Genomic DNA, 18,438 nt, shown 5'->3' with positions numbered 1-18,438 from the left:
TCCCCCTCCACCCACACGCCCCTCCCCCTCCACCCACACGCCCCTCCCCACTCCACCCACACGCCCCTCCCCACTCCACCCACACGCCCCTCCCCACTCCACCCACACGCCCCTCCCCACTCCACCCACACACCCCTCCCCACTCCACCCACACACCCCTCCCCACTCCACCCACACACCCCTCCCCACTCCACACACACACCCCCCTCCCCACTCCACCCACACACCCCTCCCCACTCCACACACACACCCCTCCCCACTCCACACACACACCCCTCCCCACTCCACACACACACCCCTCCCCACTCCACACACCCCTCCCCACTCCACACACACCCCTCCCCACTCCACACACACCCCTCCCCACTCCACACACACCCCTCCCCACTCCACACACACCCCTCCCCACTCCACACACACCCCTCCCCACTCCACACACACCCCTCCCCACTCCACACACACCCCTCCCCACTCCACACACACCCCTCCCCACTCACCCCCTCCCCACTCCACACACACCTTCCCCACACCCTCCCCTCTCCTCCCTCCCCCCCCCCCCCCCCCACCCAAAAACAAGATATTTACGGCAATGGTTTGCTGTCGAGAATAAATGCCCAAGTTTATGTTTGCATTCTAGATATTTCTAGCAGAAGAGAGCAGAACCCAGTAGTGCTTTGTGTGGTCCAGGTCCAGCCAAATCTGTGGTCTACGGCTAAACCATTACGTGTCATATTCGTCAAGTCTTTTGGGTTTATGGGATGAGGGCCATACTAGGAGGAACAGAGTGAGAACGTGTCATGGTTTTAACTCTGATTAAAGAAACTAAAGGGTTTTTTAAAATCCTAAGCGGCTCATTGCACTTGATTGTGTTAAGGAATATCAAGGAACTTACGATCACTCAACTCAAATGATTGATTCATTGGATACAATAAGTAGAGATTGAATGAACATTTGAGCAGTATCAACAAAAATGATACAAATAGTGCTGTATTAATGCAACTTTTTAGTCACCCTAAATTGACATATTTGAACTGAAGCTTTTATGTTGTGCATTTTAATAATTATGTCAATTTTTCCTCACTTGCCCAACTTGAATCGTGAATCAAGTGCTTAAAAAGATGGCACAGACGGGGGAAAACCCTTTCCCCCAGGACTGGTGGTGATGTTTTCAATCACCAATTGGATTATCAAGCACTTAGTCTGACAACTGTAATGAGACAGACAAAACTATTCACCGGCTTGCTGCTAAAATTTGAATGAAGATTATAATTAACTCAATACTTCAGTTTGTACTGTCTTGTGCTAACCAGGCAATTCACAAATAAATTAGTTTCTGTCGTCTAGCTGTGTAACTTCTATCAATTCAAAAGTATAATTGTATGGTATGAGACTGCATTTAATTCAGTGTTCAGAAAACAGCAGAGGGGAGCAGCATCAACTCCATAACTCTCTTTTCAAACATTAGAAGGGTATTGAACGTCGTTGTGTCACGGGCAGAGGGGAAGGAAACAGAGGTGGTTGTGGCATTGGACGCCGAGAAGGCGTTCGACCGGGTAGAAGGGGGGTACTTGATGGCAGTTATGGAGCGGTTTGGGATTGGACCAAGATTTATGACTTGGGTAAAGCTACTATATAAGGAGCTGAAGGCGAGTGTCCGTACAAATAACATCAGCTCAAGATACTTTTCTCTCCACCGTGCGACTAGGCAGGGATGTCCTATGTCCCCCCTTGCTGTTCGCACTCGCGATTGAGCCGTTGGGGGTATGGAAAGGAATAGTGCGGGGGGGGGGGGGGCTAGAGCATAGGGTGTCCTTATTTGTCGATGACTTGCTGTTATACGTGTCAGAACCGAGTGTGTCGACAGGGGGAATATTGGAGCTGCTTAGAGTGTTTGGGTCTTTCTCGGGGTACAAGCTGAATCTGGACAAGAGTGAGTATTTTGTGGTGTCTCAGCCGGGTTTGGGGGCAGGGGTGGGGGGGCTGCCATTCCATAGGGCAGGGACTCACTTTAGGTACCTGGGGGTGCAGGTTGCCCGGGAGTGGGGGGAGGGCTCCGCAGGTACAACATTTCTAGTTTGGTGGGGAGAGTGAAAGCTGATCTGGCAAGGTGGGATGGTCTCCCTCTGTCACTGGCTGGTCGGGTACAGGCGGTTAAAATGAATGTGTTGCACAATTTCAGTTTATTTTTCAATGCCCACCGATTTTCCTGCCAAAGGCTTTTTTCAGAGAGATTGAGGTAAGGATTACGTTGTTCATATGGGGAGGGAAGGTGGCCAGAGTTAGAAAGGTGCTACTACAGAGGGGAAGGCAGGCAGGGGGTTTGGGTCTTCCGAACCCGATGTATTACTACTGGGCGGCGAATGTGGAGGTGGTGTGGAGCTGGGTCAGAGGGGTTGATTCCCAGTGGGTCGTAATGGAGGAGAGTTTGTGCAGGAGGTCAGGATTGCAAAGCACGAGCCACAGCGCCGCTCCCGATAGCCCCGGGGATGTACTCAGGGAGTCCGGTAATAATAGCTTCATTGAGAATTTGGAGGCAGTTTCGCCAACACTTCGGGTTGGGGGCAGGGTCAAGGGAAATGCTGATTCGGGGGAACCACAGATTTGAGCCATGGGGGTGGGATGGAAATTTTCAGAAATGGGAGAAGGGGATTAAGACACTGAAAGATTTTTTTCTATGGGGTCGGTTTGCAGGATTGAAGGAGCTGGAAGCGAAGTATCGGCTGGAGCAGGGGGAAATGTTTAGATACATGCAGGTTCGAGATTTTGCCAAAAAGGAGTTACAGAACTTCCCGGAAGAGCCAGCCTCCACATTGCTGGAGGAGGTGCTGACGACAGGGGGGCTGGAGAAGGGGGTCGTGTTAGCGGTTTACGGAGCTATTTTGGAAGAGGAGAAGGCACCACTGGAAGGGAAGGGATCAAAGCAAAGTGGGAGGGAGAGTTGGGAGAGGATATGGAGGAGGGGTTCTGGTGTGAGGTGCTCCGGAGAGTGAATGCCTCCACCTCGTGCACGACGTTGGGGCTGATACAGCTGAAGGTGGTATACAGAGCACACCTCACGAGGGCGAGGATGAGCCGATTCTTTGAAGGAGTAGAAGATGTGTGTGAACGTTGCGGGGGGGGGCGGGGGGGGGGGGGGCGCTAATCACGTTCATATGTTTTGGTCCTGTCCAAAGCTAGAGGATTACTGCAAGGAGGTTTTTAGGGTAATTTCTAAAGTGGTGCACGTGAAACTGGACACGGGGCCCCCAGGAGGCCCTATTCGGGGTGTCAGACCAGCCAGGGTTGGAAAGGGGTGCGGAGGCAGATTTTGTAGCCTTTGCCTCATTGATCGCCCGAAGGCGGATCCTGATGGGTTGGAGAGCAACCTCCCCACCCTGTGCCCTGGCGTGGCGCGGGAATCTGTTGGAATTCTTGACTCTTGAGAAGCCCTGGGAGGATGGGATCGTTGTTATTGATATGGGGATTGACATACTTGTTACTGATTATTGTTTATTGTTGGTGGGTGTAAATTTGGGAGAAAATGTGAAAAAGGAGAATAAAGAAAAAAAAAATGTTTACACTCTATAACTCATTCAATTGTGCAGGCTCTAATTATTGAAATGTTATAGATGCTGAATCTCAGGAGACAAGCTCAAAGACCAGTCAAAATAAAGGATTCCAATCGCCAGTAAAACTGGCAAGTTACATTAACTATTCTAATAAGCTCATGCACCTGCCAAAAAACTCATCAAACATTAACATGTAAGCAGAAACAGCTCACAAATGAACTTCTCTCCAATAGCCCCACAGTATGACTTCAATTGGTACTACAGAGCTGAAAAGATGAAGCTGCTATAAATTTCACACCAGAGTGTGGCAGCATTTTCTTTGAAGAGTTTCAGCAACGAGTTACTAGCTACATCTATCTCCACCCGTTTCCAAATCCAGGCTTGTAACTATTGGTTTTACAGTTGCAGACACGTCAGGCTTGGCAGTGTTACATGATGGAACCATCTAACCACTTCAAGCTCAGATGTCCAGTCTATAATATGAACATTGTAAGATAGTACAAAGAAGTCATCAATGGGAGGCTTGAGATAATTTCAGGGCATTAGAAGAACAATGTTACTGAGTTCCATGATGGTATTTCAGAAGTAGTGATTTTTGGCATGTACAGCACAAGCCTTCCATTAATCAAGGGCTGGATTCTCCGCCGGCGGGATGCTCCGTTTTGCCAGCACCCTGGGGGTTTCCCGACGACATGGGGCTGCCCCACAATGGGAAACCCCATTGACCAGCCGGCCTAACGGAGCATCCCGCCGGCAGGGTGAAACGGAAATGTGGCGGGGCGGAGAATCCAGCCCCATATTTTTCCACACGTACTTAACTTTATTCTCTCTCCACATAAGCCTGCCTATCCAAATGTTTTACTGTTAAATTCCCAGTTCACCAAATTCTCTGTAATCTTTGCCTATTTTTCCATGATAACTTGCATCTGACTGCTGCCTCCTGCAGCGAAAAAGTAAAAGCCTACCTTCAGCATGGTTGACCAACCACGCATGGAATTCTCAATGGACTCTTAAGAGTAGTGATTCTTGGGTGGCACGGTGGTAGAGTGGTGAGCACTGCTCCCTCATGGCGCCGAGGACCTGGGTTCGATCTCGGCCCCGGGTCATCGTCCATGTGGAGTTTGCTCATTTTCCCCGTGTCTGCGTGAGACTCGCCCCCAAAACCCATAGATGCGCAGAGTAGGTGGATTGGCCACGCTAAATTGCCCCTCAATTGGATTTTTTTTTTTTTTAATTATAAAGAGTAGCGGTTCTCAGCAAGTGTCAAAATGGTGATTGGGATCATGCCTAGATGAGCAGTCTGTTAAAGTGTTAACTTTAATTTGATTCATGTTTTCTTCAAGTTTTTTTAAAATTTCCCATGTCACCCAAGTTTAAAACTTCAACACTCGCCAAATTGGTGGACTGTAACAGGGGTCATGCCCATGACTCCTGTTGACCTGTCCCTGTGTAAAATGGATCTGGAGTGTGACCTCCCAGACTGTGGGGTTGATGGCACCTGAACATGATCAAATTGCCATCCCTTGCACTCTCTCTCAGGCATAGAATCTGTCCATTCAGATGGGTATGTCCCCGTTTCGCCCGAACCAGTCCTGATTTTTCAATTTGATAAATATTTTTCCCTGCAAATCAATTTTCTGTATCGTTCTGACTGAAAAGATCAGAGAAGGACAGCTGCTACAAGTTAATTATTAATGTTATTCCAGTGTTCATGAATTGGCCCTTTTAAAGAATGTAGGGAACAATATCTGGACTTCTAGATACAGCAGTTGTTGCATCATTGGAAGATAGCTTTTCAATGCATTGAGTTTAACAGAAAGCACAAATAGAATTGGCCTATTAGTATTCAAAGAAAATCTGCAAAAATGCCTTTGCCCAGCTCTTCCAATTCTCTTCCCCTGCCATTTCTCCCACTTGAGGGTCACACCAACTTTGATGAATCAAGATAGGGTCACAGTGAGAAAATGTTTGGGAAGCACTGTTTAAAAGGGACAGCAATTCACATTTCTGTCTTCTGCAAAATGACTGAAATTGCTCCTTTAAGAAGCTGAAAGAATAAGAATACAAACTGGAACAAGCCCATCATCCACTCAGGAGAATCATTGGACTTGTTCCTTCAGCGTTTTAATCAAATCTCATCCCTCCCTGACAAGCTGAACAGAATAGCCATGCACACACTAACTTTCAGTTTTATAAAAGGAGGCAGCCAATTCTAAATTCCTCTGACACTAAATATCCAAAATATTCCAGACCATAAGAACATAAGAACTAGGATCAGGAGTAGGCCATCTGGCCCCTCGAGCCTGCTCCACCATTCAATGAGATCATGGCTGATCGTTTGTGGACTCAGCTCCACTTTCCAGCCCGAACACCATAACCCTTAATCCCTTTATTCTTCAAAAAACTATCTATCTTTATCTTAAAAACATTTAATGAAGGAGCCTCTACTGCTTCACTGGGCAAGGAATTCCATAGATTCACAACCCTTTGGGTGACGAAGTTCCTCCTAAACTCAGTCCTAAATCTACTTCCCCTTATTTTGAGGCTATGCCCCCTAGTTCTGCTTTACCCGCCAGTGGAAACCTGCCCGCATCTATCCTATCTATTCCCTTCATAATCTTATATGTTTCTATAAGATCCACCCTCATCCTTCTAAATTCCAACGAGTACAGTCCCAGTCTACTCAACCTCTCCTCGTAATCCAACCCCTTCAGCTCTGGGATTAACCTAGTGAATCTCCTCTGCACACCCTCCAGTGCCAGTACGTCCTTTCTCAAGTAAGGAGACCAAAACTGAACACAATACTCCAGGTGTGGCCTCACTAACACCTTATACAATTGCAGCATAACCTCCCTTGTCTTAAACTCCATCCCTCCATCTAGCAATGAAGGACAAAATTCCATTTGCCTTCTTAATCACCTGTTGCACCTGAAAACCAACTTTCTGCGACTCATGCACTAGCACACCCAGGTCTCTCTGCACAGCAGCATGTTTTAATATTTTATCATTTAAATAATAATCCCTTTTGCTGTTATTCCTACCAAAATGGATAACCTCACATTTGTCAACATTGTATTCCATCTGCCAGACCCTAGCCCATTCACTTAGCCTATCCGAATCCCTCTGCAGACTTCCAGTATCCTCTGCACTTTTTGCTTTGCCACTTATCTTAGTGTCGTCTGCAAACTTGAACACATTGCTCTTGGTCCCCAACTCCAAATCATCTATGTAAATTGTGAACAGTTGTGGGCAACCAGAGTTAGTTTCCGTGAGGAAAGGGAGCATGACAAAATTACATAAAGGAAAATACATCCAAAGGACTCAAAATTACAATTGCTTTAACTTCAGTATGCATTATTATTTTTCCTCTATAATTCTTAGGACGAGTTCAATGATCTACATAGATTACGTAGTGATGATTTGATGCCAGTTTCTCTTCAGGTCCATATAGGGATCGTCAAATATTTGTGTTCTTGTGCTAGTTCCCTGTGTTTAATGTCACTGACCATTATCGCTAGTGAATCTCAAATCCCATGACCTACTGTGTGCTTTAAGCCTACTCAACATTTACATGAATGATCATGAGACCCAGATATCATCACAGAGAACATTTACTGTGTACTGGTTTCTGGAGTTTATCATATCGGTCAATGCATTCTTCTCTCTTCAGAATACAGACTAAGCCAGAGCTAGACTCAGGTTCCAAAGGAATGCTGGTTTATTTTGGGAAGGGAATGGTATGCAATGAAAAACTGAATCATATTTTGTTAATCTCCGGTATATAGGAAATAATAGATTTTAAAGGCAAAATTTATTTGCTATCTCCTTAATGCGTCCCACTTTAAAAACAAAACTATCCTGCTGCTGGCTGAAATGCTCACCTTAACTCTCAGCATGAGAATATTTGAATCCTCAGTTTTGTAGTTCAAAAAGGAATAGACAACTGTTTCTCCTAATTACGTCAACCAAACTCAAATGGCTGATTTCACTTATCAGTTCTGAATGGTTAGAATTGGAAAGATGAACAATATGTATTTAAACATGCTGCCTTGTCTTTTTAAACAATTAACTTCTCAGCCATTCCATTGTGCTTTCCTGACACAATGTGAAAGCAGCTGCAGACATTCCCTGGACTTCAGCCTTAAATGTTTATGGCATTAAAAGGAGGCACCCTGTCCCGCAATTTAAGACCTCCTCAAGCACGTTACTTTGTGCTGCTTTAAATATTTTTTCTTTAACAGATGCAGCCGTTTCTGCATCAACCTTTTCCTGTAGTAAAGCGAAAGAGAAAATGCTGGAAAATCTCAGTAGGTCTAGCAGCATCTCTAGGGAGAGAAAAGAGCTAACGTTTTGAGGCGGATGACTCTTTGTCAAAGAGTCATCGGACTCGAAACGTTAGCTCTTTTCTCTAACTACAGATGCTGCCAGACCTGCTGAGATTTTCCAGCATTTTCTCTTTTTGTTTCAGATTCCAGCACCCGCAGTAATTTGTTTTTATTCTGTAGTAAAGCATTCCTCCTTTTCTCTCTGCAGAACAAATCTACTTCCCATTCTCTTAATTTAAAATGAATGGCCATTCCTAGGACATATTGAAGTCTTTACTTAGTCAGTTGAACAACCCTTCAGAATTTAAAAAACTGATTGTAGCCTTCTCTGCTCAAGGGGCCCTATACCTCAAGTACTTCAACTTTGACCAACCCAAAATTAGCATAATTCTTGGATATGGGAGTGGCAGCAGAGAACCGGAATGTTGCAAATGTTCTCCCCTTTTTAGAACATGTGTGAGATAAACAAGCCAGTTACAAGCCAGTCAGTGTAACATCAGTGTCAGGGAAACTTTGAACGGCCATCATCAGGAGCAAAATTGGCACCTGGAAGCACATGGGTAAATAAATAATAGCCAATATGGATTAGTTAAAGGCAAAGGCAAATCCCGGCCCCATGTCTGAATATTACTGAAAAATCTCTTGTGGGGCAATTTATCAAATACGTTCTAAAACTCCATGTATACCACATCCCCTTTAAAAACCCAGTTATTGACTTCCGGTGGCGGCCAAGGTTGCACAGCTGGCAGTTCCCGCTCGAGGCTGTTTTTTAGGACCGTTTCCCCGTTCGTAGGGTGGATGTTTTGTGGGAAAAAAGTGCAGGGGTGACTGAAGAAACTCCTCTGGTGGAGCTGGTGGATAGATCCTCGGACCAGAAGTGGTCAAGAAGAAGGGAGCAGTTGGAGCAAGAGAAACTTTGTGCACCACAGGTCAAGATGGCGGAGGGTAAAGGGACTGCCTTGCCTGCCCAATGGTCGACGGAGCAACCAGTGGACTTCTTAAATGAGGAGTTTAGCCGACAGAGGAGGGAGTGCCCAGGAGGACCTAGCCAAGGCGTGGAACCGTTAAAAGCGTGAATTGACCGTGTGGAGCAGAGGTTGGAGTCCCAGGGCCATTCGAAATGTGGAAGAGGCAGTGGGGGAGCACGAGGAGCAGATCGGCTCGTTGATGGCTGAAGTGGGTTTGATGCGAGATACCCAGAAGCGGTTAAGGGAGAAGGTAGAGGACCTGAAGAATCGCTCCCAGAGACAGAATCGAAGAATAGTGGTGTAGTAATAATCAGGGCCTAGTTTTAAGGCCGATTAAATTGGATAACTTAAATTAAAGAATTGGGCACTTTAAAAACCACAGTCTGCAGAAGCCTGCAGAATCCGAATATACAGAACTCAAGACAAACTGCCGGGGTCTGTCTGTAGCAGTCCCTGAATAACCATCAAGTAATTATCATTGCTACTTGAGATTCACTGGCCTCTTGTCCACAGTTCCAGATATCGCTTCAACTGATAGTCGTTCCTATTTAAGAAGCATTGGCCTATTGTTCACAGTCCCTATAACCCATCAAGCAATCATCACTTCTTCCAAGGCAGGCTCAGGTACCCTGTCAACAGGTCATCAACCAGACCATTGGACACTGAGACACTGTCTCCTGAGACTCCATTGGCCGAAGGCCCAGGGCAGGTGGAGAAAGGAGATGGGTGACAACAGGGGGATCAAAGGTTCGGCATTTTCCAGACATCTGGAGAGAAAGGACTGGAAGCAAGAGACTCGAAGCAAGAGACTCGAAGCAAGAGACTCGAAGCAAGAGACTCGAAGCAAGAGACTCGAAGCAAGAGACTCGAAGCAAGAGACTCGAAGCAAGAGACTCGAAGCAAGAGACTCGAAGCAAGAGACTCGAAGCAAGAGACTCGAAGCAAGAGACTCGAAGCAAGAGACTCGAAGCAAGAGACTCGAAGCAAGAGACTCGAAGCAAGAGACTCGAAGCAAGAGACTCGAAGCAAGAGACTCGAAGCAAGAGACTCGAAGCAAGAGACTCGAAGCAAGAGACTCGAAGCAAGAGACTCGAAGCAAGAGACTCGAAGCAAGAGACTCGAAGCAAGAGACTCGAAGCAAGAGACTCGAAGCAAGAGACTCGAAGCAAGAGACTCGAAGCAAGAGACTCGAAGCAAGAGACTCGAAGCAAGAGACTCGAAGCTTGGAGTGTGAGGTGACCTTGACCAGACCAGAAGGAAGCAAGCAAGAAAGCAACAGCCAGCGAGAATCATCTTTACAATGAGGAACCAGAGGGACTCAGGGATCGGATCTGCAGCTTACCAAATCACCTTTACGGGAAGTATAGCTGATTCCTGGGTGTTTCTTGCATGTAATTTATGGGTTAACTATATTTAACAAAGTGTGTTGCATTATATTGGTGTCCTACTTTCTTCTCCTCATAAATAAAGACACTAGGGTAAACATTAATTAAAGAACTGGTTGAAGTATCTGAATTGGACAGATACAACAGTATCTGAAGGCATCGAGGGAGCAAATGCTGACACTTATGTAGCCAAGATGCTGGCGAGGTTGATGGGGGAGGGGGCCTTTGATCGGCCCCTGGAGGTTGACTGAGCGCACAGGGTGCTGGCGAAGACGCCGCTGGTGAATGAACCACCAAGGGCAATGGTGGTGCATATTCACCGGTTCCTGAACACAGAGAAGATACGGAGATGGGCACGGCAGACGAGGTGATGCACCTGGGAGTAGAAAGAGTTTCGGGCGTACAAGCGCCTGGGCGCGGACCTGGCGAAGAGAGCCAGGTTTAATCGGGTGAAGACTCCCCTCTTTAAAATGGGGGTGAAGTTTGGGATATTATACCCGGCCTGCCTGTGTGACTTTTAATAGTCGAGAACATTATTTTGGAACGCCAGAGAAGGGGATGGAATTTTTAAAGAGACAATGGACTGGCGGGAAGAGGAGGACATTGAACTGTGGAGGAGATGTGCATTTTTTCTTGTATCTTTTTGCTCCTTTGTTGGTTGTTGGAGGACTTTTTCTCCTTCAAAATGTTTTGTTGCATGGAGTGTGAATGTACCTTTTTTCTTGTTTCATTGTCATTTGTGAGGTGTGCGAGCAAGGGGGATAAGAGACTCAGGCACCTTGGGCAGGGGCTGCCAGGCTAGCTGGGCGGGCTAGTTAACGGTGGACATCCGAGGGTGGGTCTGGAGGGTCGTGTGGCATGGGCCAGGGACTGGCCTAAGAAGGGATCCGATTGATCGGCAGGGGAGTGGGGGCAGGGTGCCCTTCGACCAGGCTGGTTACATGGAACTTGGGGGGGCTGAATGAATGGGTAATTTAAACAGTCGAGTGTTTTCACGCAACTGAGGAGCTTGAAGGCAGACATGGCCTTTTTAAAAGAAACACACTTGAAGATCGGGGATCAGACAAAGCTAAGGTAAGGGTGGGTAGGGCAAGTCTTCCATTCGGGAATAGACGTGAAGGTGCGGGAGGTGGCGGTTTTGGTAAATAAGCGGGTGGCGTTTGAGGTGGGGAATATATTAGCAGATTCGGTGGTGGCGGGGGGGGGGGGGGGGGGCGGGGTGAAGGTTCGTGGTGGCGAGTGGGAAACTGGAGGGGATGCCTATGGTCCTGGTAAATGTTTATGCCCCAAATTGGGACGATGTGGAGTTTGAGGCGAGTGCTGGGGAAAATCCCGGACCTGGAGTCACCCCGGTTGATTATTTGGCAGAGCAGGGCGGGGGGCTTTAACACGGTCACTGATCCAGGTCACTGATCCGAGGGTGTCGGTGGTGGCAAAGGAGCTGAAGGAGTTCATGGTGCGCACAGGGTATACTCCCGGGTTGATTTTTTTTGTGGTGGGCAAGACGTTATTGGCGGGGGTGATCAACTCAGGGCACTCGCCGATCGTGGTTTCATGCTACGTGCCTAATTGGGTGGAATTGCAAGTGGATCGGGGAGGGCCCCCGAAAGGGAGGAGAAATGCGGCGATTCCTGGATGGGTTTGAGTTACCCACGGCGGAGGAGGACCTGGTAGAGGGGTTGGGAGCACCCACTGGACTGGTGGAGGTGATGCAGGCAGGGAAGGCCCGGGCCCAAATGGCTTCCCGGTAGAATTTTATAAAAAGTCTTTGGGAGACCTGGGGCCTCTCCTGGTAAGGACATTTGATGAGAGGGAGCTTACACCTCTTACCACCACCACCCCCCGCCCTCCCCACCCCCGACACCGTTATCGCGGGCCTCAATGTCTTTATTTTGAAGAAGGATAAGGACTGGGAGCAGTGTGGATCCTACCGCCCAATATCACTGCAGAATGTAGACGGCAAGCTGTTGGCAAAGATCTGGCCTCGCGGATCGAGGACTGTATGCCGGTGGTGATAGAGAAAGACCAGACAGGGTTTGTAAAGGGGCGGTAACTGTCAGCTAACGTTAGGCGTATGTTGAATGTTATAATGATGCCGTCGGAGGGATGTGCAGGTTGCGGTCACTATGGATGCGGAGAAGGCCTTTGATCGGGTAGAATGGGAATATTTGTGGGAGGTACTGGGGCGGTTCAGATTCAGGCAGGGGATCGTGGACTGGGTTCGGTTGTTGTATCGGGCGCCAGCAAAAAGTGTGAGGACGAACCAGGTGAATTTGGGGTATTTTAGGCTGTATCGTGGGACGAGGCAAGGATGCCCACTCTCCCCGTTGCTTTTTGCCTTGGCGATGGAGCCACTGGCAATGGCTGTCATGGGACGTCATGGGGCTGGAGCACAAGGTCTCACAATATGTGGACGATCTGTTGCTTTATATATCGGACCCATTGGAAAGTATTGGAGATATCATGGACATCTTGGTGGAATTCGCTGGCTATAGGTTAAACATGGGGAAGAGTGAGGTCTTTCCAATCCAGGCGAGGTGGCAGGGGAGGAGGTTGAGCTAGCTGCTGTTTAAGGTAGTGGAAGCGAGTTTCAGGTATCTGGGTATCCATGTGTCGCGAGGATGGGAGCAGCTGCATAAATTCAATCTGGCGCGGTTGATGGAGCAGATGAAGGGGGATTTTAAGCGGTGAGACATGCTCCCCTTGTCATTGGCGGGGCAGGTGCAGTCCGTTAAGATGACGGTTCTCCCGAAACGTGGGTTCCGGGCGTGGGGGCGGGCAGGGATTGAGCGATTTGGAGACCTGTTCTTGGGGGGGCAGCTTCCCAAGCTTGAAGGGATTGGTAGAAGAGTATGAGCTTGCCAGCAGGAATGGGTTTCGGTACTTACAGGTGTGAAACTATGTGAGGAAACAGGTGCCGTCCTTTCCCGACCTGCCGCCCCCGGGGTTGCAGGACAAAGTGGTGTCAAAAACAGGGGTTGGTGAGGGAAGGGTGTCGGGAGATTTACAAAGAATTAATGGACTGGGAGGGCGCCCTGATAGGAGAACTTAAGCGGAAGTGGGAAGAGGAGCTGGGGAGGGTGTTGGAGGCTGTGTTATGGGAGGAGGGTATGAGGAGGGTGAACGCATCCTCTTTGTGCGCTAGGCTTAGCCTCATTCAATTTAAAGTAGTCCACAGGGCGCTTATGACGGTGGCCAGAATGAGCAGGTTTTATGAGAAGGTGGAAGATAGGTTTGGGCGGTGTGCGGGAGGGCCCACAAACCATGTCCACATGTTTTGGACCTGTCCAAAGCAAGAAGGATTCAGGGGTGGCGATTTTTGGAGTGTCAGAAGACCTGGGAGTCCAGGGGGCGACAGAGGCCAAAGTTTTGGCCTTTGCATCTCTGGTAGCCCGGAGACAGATCCTGTTGGAATGGAGGGACTCGGGGCCGCCAAAACCGGGGGGGGGTGTGGGTGAGCGACCTCGAAGAATTCCTCAGGTTGGGAAAAATCAAGTTCGCCTTGAGGGAGACTGTGGAGGGGTTTGCTCGGAGATGGAAACCGTTTATCGACTTCTTCAGCTGGCTGCCCTTGATTAACCAATATATTAAATTATCAATAAAACCACTTAATATTTCCTTTTATATTATCTGTAGCCTTTATTCACATTTCATTTTAGCTCTTTTCATCCTTCAATATTCATTATTCATATTTCATTTTAGCTCTTTTCACCCATCAATAGTCATTATTCATATTTCTTTTTAGCCCTTTTCACTCTTCCAATAAACGTTGTATCAGAATTTTCTTATTATTAGTCCTAATATCAAAACCTAAATTTCAGTTTTGTTTCAATTCTGACGCAGTTTTGTGAATCTTTGGAATTCCTTATCCCAGTGGGTTGTGGACATGCCGTCGTTGAGTATATTCAACGCTGGGAGATAGATAGATTTTTGCTCTCTGAAAGAGTCAAGGAATGTGGGGGCTGGTGGAAAAATGGAGTTGAGGCAGGTCAGCCATGATAATATTGGATTGGATTGGATTTGTTTTTTGTCACGTGTACCGAGGTACAGTGAAAAGTATTTTTCTGCGAGCAGCTCAACAGATCATTAAGTACATGAGAAGAAAAGGGAATAAAAGAAAATACATAATAGGGCAACACAACATATACAATGTAACTACATAAGCACTGGCATCGGATGAAGCATACAGGGTGTAGTGTTAATGAAGTCAGTCCATAAGAGGGTCATTTAGGAGTCTGGTAACATTGGGGAAGAAGCTGTTTTTGAGTCTGTTCGTGCGTGTTCTCAGACTTCTGTATCTCCTGCCCGATGGAAGGAGTTGAAAGAGTGAGTAAGTCGGGTGGGAGGGATCTTTGATTGTACTGCCCGCTTTCCCCAGGCAGCGGGAGGTGTAGATGGAGTCAATGGATGGGAGGCAGGTTCGTGTGATGGACTGGGCGGTGTTCACGACTCTCTGAAGTTTCTTGCGGTCCTGGGCCGAGCATGTTGCCATACCAGGCTGTGATGCAGCCCGATAGGATGCTTTCTATGGTGCATCTGTAAAAGTTGGTAAGGGTTAATGTGGACATGCCTAATTTCCTTAGTTTCCTGAGGAAGTATAGGCGCTGTTGTGCTTTCTTGGTGGTAGCGTCAACGTGGGTGGACCAGGACAGATTTTTGGAGATGTGCACCCCTAGGAATTTGAAACTGCTAACCATCTCCACCTCGGCCCCGTTGATGCTGACAGGGGTGTGTACAGTACTTTGCTTCCTGAAGTCAATAACCAGCTCTTTAGTTTTGCTGGCATTGAGGGAGAGATTGTTGTCGCTACACCACTCCACTAGGTTCTCTATCTCCCTCCTGTATTCGGACTCGTCATTATTCGAGATCCGGCCCACTATGGTCGTATCGTCAGCAAACTTGTAGATGGAGTTGGAACCAGATTTTACCACGCAGTCATGTGTGTACAGGGAGTATAGTAGGGGATTACGTACGCAGCCTTGCGGGTCCCCGGTATTGAGTACTAATGTGGAGGAGGTGTTGTTGTTTATTCTTACTGATTGTGGTCTTTGTTGGTCAGAAAATCGAGGATCCAGTTGCAGAGTGGGGAGCCAAGTCCTAGGTTTTGGAGCTTTGATATGAGCTTGGCTGGGATTATGGTGTTGAAGGCAGAGCTGTAGTCAATAAATAGGAGTCTCATGTAGGAGTCCTTGTTTTCAAGATGCTCTAGGGATGTGTGTAGGGCCAAGAAAATGGTGTCTGATGTGGACCGGTTGCAGCGGTATGCGAATGGCAAAGCAGCTCAAGGGCCCAGATGGTCGACTGCTGCTTTTACCTTTGGTCTTAGCTGTTTTTTGCCCGATTATGTATATGTTAATATTGCATCAATCTTTATCCATTATAAATTCCCATGCCCACATTTAGAATGTAAACTCATCATGTTATAATTGCAAACCCCTGCTACTAGAGAGGCTCTGTGCACGGCTGCTGATAGGGTGTAACAAGATAGGGTGTATGACAAGTTTGCAAGAACACTTCTCATTACACATGTGGAAATTCAAATTTCTGATGGTAATATCATTAAAAAGGACAGAATTCTTGATTCAAAATAATGGGGCTTAAAATCATTTGTGGGTCCTGGTCCAATTGTGCCCACCTTTGTTCAACGATGCTTCAGATATGCCTTGCAACAGGATCAGGGGTAGATTATAAGGCCTGCTCAGCCATTCCATATGATCACGATTGATCTGGGATTTCAACTCCATTCTCCCCCCTTTCCCCATATCCTTGGTTCCCGGATCTGTCTATCCCAGCCTTAAATATATTCAAGCGGAGCATCCACAATTCGCGCGGGTAGAGAATTCCAAAGATTCACAACCCTTTGAATGAAGAAATTTCAGTCCTTTATCCAGAATCCATAGAATCCCTACAGTGCAGAGGCCAGTCGGCCCATCAAGTCTGCACCAACTCTCCGAAAGAGCAGCATATCCAGGCCCACTCCCCCATCCTATCCCCATAACCCCACCTAACCTGCACATCTTTGGACTGCAGAAGGAAACCGGAGCACCCGGAGGAAACCCATGTAGGCACGGAAAGAACGTGCAATCTCCACACAGACCTGAACCCGGATCCCTGGTGCTGTGAGACAGCAGTTCTAACCACTGTGCCACCGTGCTGCCCAGAAACTATGCCCATGTTTTAGATTCCCCAACCCAGTGGAAACAATCTCTCAGCAATTACTCTATCAAGTCCCTTTTGACACTAACATTTATGTCAATTTGAAAAAATGCAAGCTTATTTTTAAAATGAGTTTTGCACTGTTTTCCGAACTGCCAACCCGTTATAATCTTCAAAGAACTTCGGATATGTCCTTTATACTAAAGAATTTTGAAGATATGGAAATATAAGACCTGGATTTGAAGCGTTTTACTGGTGTCCAAAGGGTCGAACTTGATGGTATCAGCAAACCAATCAAAGCATTGCATGTTTATGCACACACTCTGTAAACAGAAAGGGCTAAATTTTGAGTGTGTGTACCATATGGTATATCATGTGCAATCCCAAATTGCCCCGTAGTCTCCTACTCGCATACTTCTGACCTCACATCTTCATCCACTTGTCAGTATAGGTCCTGTCTGAAAAGGTTTTCACCCACATTATTGTAATTGAATTGGTTCAGCATCTTCAGAACGTGCACATTGGGATCTGAAATTCACTCTCAGTACCTCCAATATCTCACTATTACAGCAAGAATATGGCCTCAGAAGCATTCTCAGAAACGATTCCGATTCCAGGTACAAAGATTGGAGTAGCAACATCGGCTTTATCATCCAAGACCACCAAATGACATCTTGAAAACAAGTGATCCCATCTTGTATAGTCAAACGTTTTTCACAATGTTCACATTGGACATTTATGACCAGCTGTATGCCACAAAACCCAACTCAAACTAACCTTCTTGGAATTGTGTCCCACAAATGAAAATAATTAGAAGCATCATGTTTGATACCTCTGCTTCAAATATGCGGAGTCAGCATGTTCTCCCAGTGTCTTTGTGGGTTTCCTCCAGGTGCTCCAGTTTCCTCCCACAGTCCAAAGACGTGCAGGTTAGGTGGATTGGCCATGCAAAATTGCCCTTAGTGTCCAAAAAGGTTTGGTGGGGTTACTGGGTTATGGGGATAGGGTGGAAGTGTGGGCTTAACTAGGGTACTCTTTCCAAGGGCCGGTGCAGACTCTATGGGTTGAATGACCTCCTTCTGCACTGTAAATTCTATGATGCTATAAGACTATAACCAAGTGCTAACATGTAACCAGCTTAGGCACCCAGCAACTTTTAACTGCCTCAATTTCTAAAACCAACATGAATTAGAAAAATACCATAAATACTGTCATGTGAGAGTACCTTTAAGACATGGATTTTTAAGCAATGTACCTTTAAGAAAACAGTGGTGTCAGAGAGTGGGTGGAGCGGAGGTCAAGTCAGCCATTTTATAGTTTAATTTCGCAGTTTTGAAAAGTGCCTGGCTGGTTTTGCTGAGAGCAGCTTCAAGGTGCCTAGCTGTTTTGCTGTGAGCTGATTAAAAGGAGAAAGCCAGTTTGAGACAGCAGCTTGAGAAGTTCCGGTTTGCTGTGAGTTGCTTGAAGAGAGAAAGCCAGTTTGGAGGAAAAGAGCTGGGTGTGTGTCTGTGTTTTGCAGTGAGCTGGATCTCTGCCATAAAAGACCATCTCTGGATCATTTGGGTGATTTAAACTCATAATAGTAAAACCTTTAACCTGATGTGATTTTGTTTAAAGGCGTTAAGTCTCTTGGAAGTTTGAAGGAACATTTTAAGGAATTATTTACTGTTGCAATATTTTCTGAGTTATCTTTGAAGTAAGGGGTGTTAAGAAATCCAATGTTTATTTAAGATGTTAAGTTGAGTTCATGGAATAAACAAGTGTTTTGTGTTTAAAAACCCACGTGTCCATAATTGTAATCCCACACCGAGGGAAAAAGCCGTGTGCTAGGAAAAGCAACAAATCCATTAAAGGGAGAGGTTGGTTGAACTCCATGATACATTTTGGGGTTCTGAAAACACCTCGCCCATAACAATACACTTCACATCTTTAACTGATCCCACTTATTTGAAAATATGCCAGCACACACAGCATAGGCTGTGATAGTTAATTTCTCAACAAAGTGTCCCAGCAAAACACCAATTCTAAGCTCTAATTTCTTGTGAATCACACACAC

At 46.7% G+C, this 18,438-nt stretch overlaps 1 protein-coding gene across 5 annotated transcripts in view; it reads right to left on the bottom strand.

Moving 5' to 3' along the window:
* The window catches only part of ilrun (inflammation and lipid regulator with UBA-like and NBR1-like domains), a 135,567-nt gene that overhangs the window by 76,970 nt on the left and 40,159 nt on the right, over window positions 1-18,438 (bottom strand). The gene's annotated exons all lie outside the window — the stretch shown is intronic.

This window comes from Scyliorhinus torazame, chromosome 17 (genome assembly GCF_047496885.1).
Source record: "Scyliorhinus torazame isolate Kashiwa2021f chromosome 17, sScyTor2.1, whole genome shotgun sequence".
Taxonomy (NCBI): Eukaryota; Metazoa; Chordata; class Chondrichthyes; order Carcharhiniformes; family Scyliorhinidae; genus Scyliorhinus; species Scyliorhinus torazame.
This window is presented reverse-complemented; position numbering and strand designations above follow the sequence as displayed.